Raw genomic sequence first — 6,419 nt, forward strand, 5'->3', positions numbered from 1 at the left:
CAGGGCAGAGCCAGATTCAGGGCTCGAACTCACAAACTATGATATCATGACCTGAGTTAAAACCAAGAATCTGACTCTTAACTGACTGAGCCACCCAGGTGCCCCAGGAATCTAATCTATAAAGTGATTTTGCCCCTTCCTACAGAAATATCTAAACAGCATTGCAATCAAGATGCACAAGGCTCCTAAGTTGTACTTTCTCAGTGTATCTGTGTCTTCTAGCTTGTGTGTGTGTGTGTGTGTGTTGTGTATGTGTGTGTGTGTGTGTGTGTGGTTAAAGTGAGAAGAAATTTAGCTAACATTTAATGACACAGGTAGGTTGAAAGTAAAAGGATGTTTTTATATAGTAATACAGGTTATATGGAAACCAAAATTAAAAACACAATATTATTTATAGTTATTATAAAGAAAGTGAAATACTGTGTATACACTTAAAACACATAAAGGATCTGAATGCTGAAAATTACAAAATGCTAATTAAAAGAAGTCAAATTAAATAGAGACATAATATGTTCATGTATTAGAAGAGTCAACTTAGTAGAGATGTCAATTCCCTCCAAATTGATCTTTAAGTTTAATGCAATTTTTGCTCCAGTAAGGTTAGACCAGCTTATTCAAAAATTTATACAGAAATGCATAATACCTAAAATAGCTAACACACTCTTGAAAAAGAGGGATAAAGTGAGAAAAGCCCCTCTATTTGAAGTGAAGTCTGATGATATAGCTGCCGTAATTAAGGCAGATTTTAATCAATAGGCACGTAAATAGACATACAGATCAATGGACAGAAGAGAGAACCCAGGAATAGCGCCCCCAACACACACAAATATGCTCAGCTGACTTTTGACAAAGGCACAAAAGCAATTCAGTGCAAAAGGATAGTCTTTTCAATAAATGATGTTTCAGCAATTGGACATCCATAAACAAAAACACATAAGCAAACAAAAAACTCAAACCTAAATCTCTCACATTATAAAACCAATTTAAAACCTACAATAGAACTTTTATATAAAATGTAAAATTATAAAATTATTAGAAAAAGAAAAATTTTGAAATATATCTTGACTGTAGTTATAGACAAACAAACTTACATATATAATAAAATTCCATAGAATTAAGTACAGTGGGCACTTTTAGTATCAGCAGTTCAAGCGGCCCAAGCAACAAGGGTCTAAGTCAGAGTAGTGGTCATGGCCCTGGAGGTGGCAAGAAGGATGACAAGGATAAGAAAAAGAAATAAGAACTTCCTGTACCAACTAGAGTGGGGAAAAAGAAGAAAAAAAACAAAGGAACCATATGCTGCCAGCAAGCTGCCACTGGTGACAGGTCACACTCAGTGCTGGTTAAAATTACTGAAGTGAAAGAGAATTAAGGACTATCTGCTCATGGAGGAAGAATTCATTAGAAATTGGGAACAAATGAAGCCTTTAGAAGAAAAGCAAGAGGAGGAAAGATCAAAGGTGGATGATCTGAGGGGGACCCTGATGTCGGTAGGAACCTTGGAAGAGATCATTGATGACAAGCATACCATTGTGTCTACATCTGTGGGCCCAGAACACTATGTCATCATTCTTTCCTTTGTGTCTGCCGTCATAGAGGTGACACAGATCCCTTGGCCACAGTGATAAAGGTAGAAAAGGTACCCCCATGGGGCAGCTGGGTGGCTCAGTCGGTTAAGCATTCAACTTCAGCTCAGGTCATGATCTCACTGTTCATTGGTTCAAGCCTTGTGTCAGGCTCTGTGCTGACAGCTTGGAGCCTGGAGTCTGCTTTGGATTCTGTGTCTCCCTTTCTCTCTGCCCCTTCCCTGCTCACTTTCTGTCTGTCTGTCTGTCTCTCTCTCTCTCTCTCTAAAATAAATATTAGGGGCGCCTGGTGGTTCAGTTGGTTGAGCATCCGACTTCAGCCCAGGTCATGATCTCACAGTTTGTGGGTTCGAGCCCTGCATGAGGCTCTGTGCTGATAGCTAGCTCAGAGCCTGAAACCTGCTTCCAATTCTGTGTGTCCCTCTCTCTCTAGAGCCCCTCCCCTGCTCATGATCTGTCTCTCTCTGTCTCAAAAATAAATAAATGTTGGGGCGCCTGGGTGGCTCAGTTGGTTGAGCGTCCGGCTTCAGCTCAGGTCATGATCTCGCGGTTCGTGGGTTCGTGCCCCACGTCGAGCTCTGTGCTGACAGCTAGCTCAGAGCCTGGAGCCTGCTTTGGATTCTGTGTGTCCCTCTCTCTCTGACCCTCCCCTGCTAGCACTCTCTGTCTCTCAAAAATAAATAAAAGCCATAAAAAAATAAAAATAAAAATAAATAAATAAATAAATGTTTAAAAATTTTTAATAATAAAATAAAATAAACATTTAAAAAATTTAAAGAAAGAAAGAAAAGGCACCCCCAGGAAACCTATGCTGATACTGGGAAATTGGACAACCAAATCTAGGAAATGAAGGAAACTGTGGAGCTTCCTCTCACTCATCCTGAATATTATGAAGAGAGGGTATAAAGCCCATTCACTATGGTCCACCTGGCACAGGTAAAACCTTATTAGACAAAGCAGTACCAAACCAAACCTTAGCCACTTTCTTAAGAGTGGTTGGCTCTAGGGGTGCCTGGATGGCTCAGTCAGTGAAGCATCTGACGTCGGCTCAGGCCATGATATTGCAGGTCGTAAGTTTGAGACCCTCACTGGGCTCTGCACTCAGAGCCTGGAGCCTGCTTTGGATTCTGTATCTCCCCGTCTCTGTGCCCCTCCCCCACTCACACTCTGTTTTTCTCTCTCTCTCTCAAAAATAAACATTTAAAAATTTGTTTTTAATAACTTTTTAAAAAAGAGTGGCTCTGAAATTATTCAGAAGTACCTAGGTGATAGACCCAAACTCGTTTGGGAATTGTTTCCAGTTGTGGAAGAACATGCACCATCCATCGTGTTTATTGATGAAATTGATGCCATTGGAACAAAAATATAGATTCAAATTCTGGTGGTGAGAGAGAAATTCATTGAACAAGGTTGAAACTGTTGAACTAGTTGAATGGATTTGATTCAAGGGGTGACATGAAAGTTATCATGGCCACAAACAGAATAGAAACGTTGCATCCAGCACTTATCAGACCAGGCCACACTGACAGGACAACTGAGTTCCCCCTGCACCATGAAAAGACTAAGAAGCGCATCTTTCAGATTCACACAAGCAGGATGACACTGGCCAATGATGTAACCCTGGATGGCTTGATCATGACTAAAGATGACCTCTCTGGGACCTACATCAAGGCAGTCTGTACAGAAGCTGGTCTGATGGCCTTGATTGAATGTAGAAATGACTTCAAAAAAATCTAAAGAAAATGCTCTTTATAAAAAACAAGAAGGGGCTCTACCTTTAGCTACCACATTTGCCTTCAAGGAAATGGTCCGGAGTGTGCCAACTCCTTGGAGGGACAAGATTGGGGAAGTTGCCCAGAGGAACCCAGGTTCCAGCTGATCTTTCTTAGCAAAACCTCCCGTGTACCTTTATGAGCATGCTGTGTAGGATACACACCGGGCTCCTTCATCTGTTGGCCACGTGCAGTGCTCTGCCCCCAATAAAGCGAGCTCCTTCTCAGCAAAAAAAGAGAAAAATTAAATACAGTAAAACCTTGGATTTCATGTAACTTGTTCTGCAAGTGTTCCACAAGATGTGCAAACTTCCTAATAAATTTTAACTTGATAAACAAGTGATGTCTTGCGATACGAGCAGTGCATGATGCCAAACATCACATGATCACAACTGAGCCACTGGTGCTCCCTCCCTCTCTCGTTCTCTCTCTCTCTCTTTCCATGGAATTGTGGGGGTCATCTCCCATGTTGGATGCTCATTCTTAGGCCACAATGTTTGGCAGAAATCAGTGATTTTTCAGAACATTGGAAGGTGCCCACAACTGGCATTAGTGTATTTTTTTGTCACTTCAAAGCACCTATGGACAGTCCTTTGCTTTTCCATACAAGAGTAAGCTTAGGAACGCTTTGCTTCCTTCTAGGTCAGGCTGCCTGCAGATATAGACCCTTTCCCCTGCTGCCTTATTGCCAGTTACGTTATACACAGTGTATAACAGTGTATAACATCCATGCAAATGTATACAATGACCTCTATGCAGAAAAAGATTCCATTGAGCCAAGAGATAGCAGCGATTCGTTAGTGATAGTGAAAGTCCTCCACAATCACCCTCCTCTCTTGTCTCCCTCACACCAGACACGAAGGTTTTCAATGGTAAGTGCAGGTTAATTTGTTTATTTTTCTTTATATTTTGTATTTTCTTTATTATTTTGTATTATATTACAGTATTGTAATCATTTTTATATGAATATTTTGGGGTTGTGGAATGAATCCTCTGAGTTTTCATTATTTCGTATGGGGAAATTTGCTTTGATATACAAGTGTTTTGGATTATAAGCATGTTTCCAGAGCGAATTATACTTGCAAACCAAGGTTTTGCTGTACATACACAGATGAATACAAGTAAAACTGAGGGAATATGAATAAGAGTAGTGGGTTGTATTAATGTTAATATCCTGGTTTTAATAGTGACTACAGTTTTGCAAGGTATTACCATTGAGGAAAACTGCACTTGATCTCAGCCAAAAGGCTGAGAAGCGATTACCATTGAGGAAAACTGAGTAAGCTACTCAGGATCTCTATTATCTCTCATAATTGCGCATGAATCTTCAATTAGCTCAAGGCAAAAACATTAATTTTAAGAAGCACTTGAAAGAAAAACAAAACACAACTCTCATGACTCCCAATGAAAGCACAAATTCTTTATAGTTTCATATTCCCAGCTCCCTACAAACAGACCTCAAATTCCCTTTCAAATCTTACTTTCCACAAGCCTTCCGCACCCACTGCCTTAATAATTGGATATTCTTTGGGTGCCTGGGTGGCTCAGTGGGTTAAGTGTGCAACTCTTGATTTCAGCTGAGGTCATAATCTCACAGTTTGTGAGATCGAGCCCTGTGTAGGACAGCCCCCAGAATATAGTAAATACTAGATGCAGAGAATATCTCGCTAAGCCCTGCAGGTATAGATTTATTTAAAAATCTATAAATATGAGAGTTCCATTACTTAAGAATTCTTTCCCTCTGCTTCTTTTCCTCACCTGGCACCTGCAGCCCTTCTCTCTGTCTCTCATCCCTCAGGCCCTCTCCTCCCCTTAGTCTCCACCAGCCTCTCCCTCCTGGATTGTGGCACTGGTGCCACCCCATCACCTGCCACCCGGGCCCTTCTCCCCACAGGGGTCATGTCATGTGTTAACTGAAAATGCTCCAGTGGCTCTGTCTCACTCTTGGGAAGCCTCTAAAATGTCAGGCACATGAGCATTGGTCTATTTTCATCCCTTGTATTCCTAAGAAATAAAGCTGTTTCTGGTACATGGTGCTGTGAGGGGTCCTCGAGCATAGTCAGCTATCAGAGCAGCACCCCAGGAGTAAGCCTGCCTTAGTGTCCCTCTGTCACCAGCCATTGGCTGGGAACATCCATCCCATGGGATGCAGGACCTCTGCACAAATGCTTTTATAGATTTCAAGGCACAGGAGTGGGAGTCCTTGTGGCTGACTTGGGGAATAGGACCTAAACCCCATACCTAAGGGATCTGGGCCACTAGAAATCAAACCCTTCTCTTGTTGGCTGTTGATGATTTTATACATTTTTTCACTTTTTATTTATTTATTTAGAGTGTGTGTGTGTGTGTGTGTGTGTGTGTGTGTGTGTGCATGGAGAAGGGGCAGAGAGAGAGAGAGGGAGAGAGAATCTCAAGCAGAGTCCAAGTTCAGTGCAGAGCCAGACATGGCCTGATCCCAGGACCCCAAGACCATGACCTGAGCCAAAATCAAGAGTCAAATGCCCAACTGACTGAGCCACCCAGAAGCCCCTAGATGATTTTATTTTTTTTAAACTGAGTTTCAGGGATGCCTGGGTGAGTCCGTTGGTTAAGCATCTGACTTCAGCTCAGGTCATGGTCTCACGGTTCCTGAGTTCAAACCCCACATCAGACTCTGCACTGACAGTGCAGAGCCTGCTTCTGACCCTCTGTCTCTCTCTGTCTCTACCCCTTCCCTGCTCACTCTCTTTCAAATATAAATAAACATTAAGACTATTTTTAAAAAATTAAAAACTACATTTCAAAGAACTGAGAAGTAGGGAATAGAAGAAAATGTTTCTACTTTTCCGTTTTCCCGCTGTTACCATTAAGGTTGCCTGGAGGAAACAGAAACTTCAGAGACGGCACAAGCAACCCTGTCCTCCAAATAAAAGACTTCTGGAGGACAACTAAGAGAACTGTGTAACAATAGTGAGTGAAAAAAATTAATTTTTAAGAGATGAATACTGAAGTACTTAGGGATAAAAGTCTTGGTGTTGGCATTAGTTTTCAAATATTTCTGCAAAATTACAGAAATATAATT

The 6,419-nt window shown here is 41.4% G+C and overlaps 1 pseudogene; it reads left to right on the forward strand.

The window, feature by feature from the left end:
* Positions 1-1,370: 1,370 nt before the first annotated feature.
* On the forward strand, positions 1,371-3,630 carry LOC115296648 (annotated as a pseudogene).
* The last annotated feature ends 2,789 nt before the right edge of the window (positions 3,631-6,419 follow it).

This window comes from Suricata suricatta, chromosome 7 (assembly GCF_006229205.1).
Source record: "Suricata suricatta isolate VVHF042 chromosome 7, meerkat_22Aug2017_6uvM2_HiC, whole genome shotgun sequence".
Classification (NCBI taxonomy): domain Eukaryota; kingdom Metazoa; phylum Chordata; class Mammalia; order Carnivora; family Herpestidae; genus Suricata; species Suricata suricatta.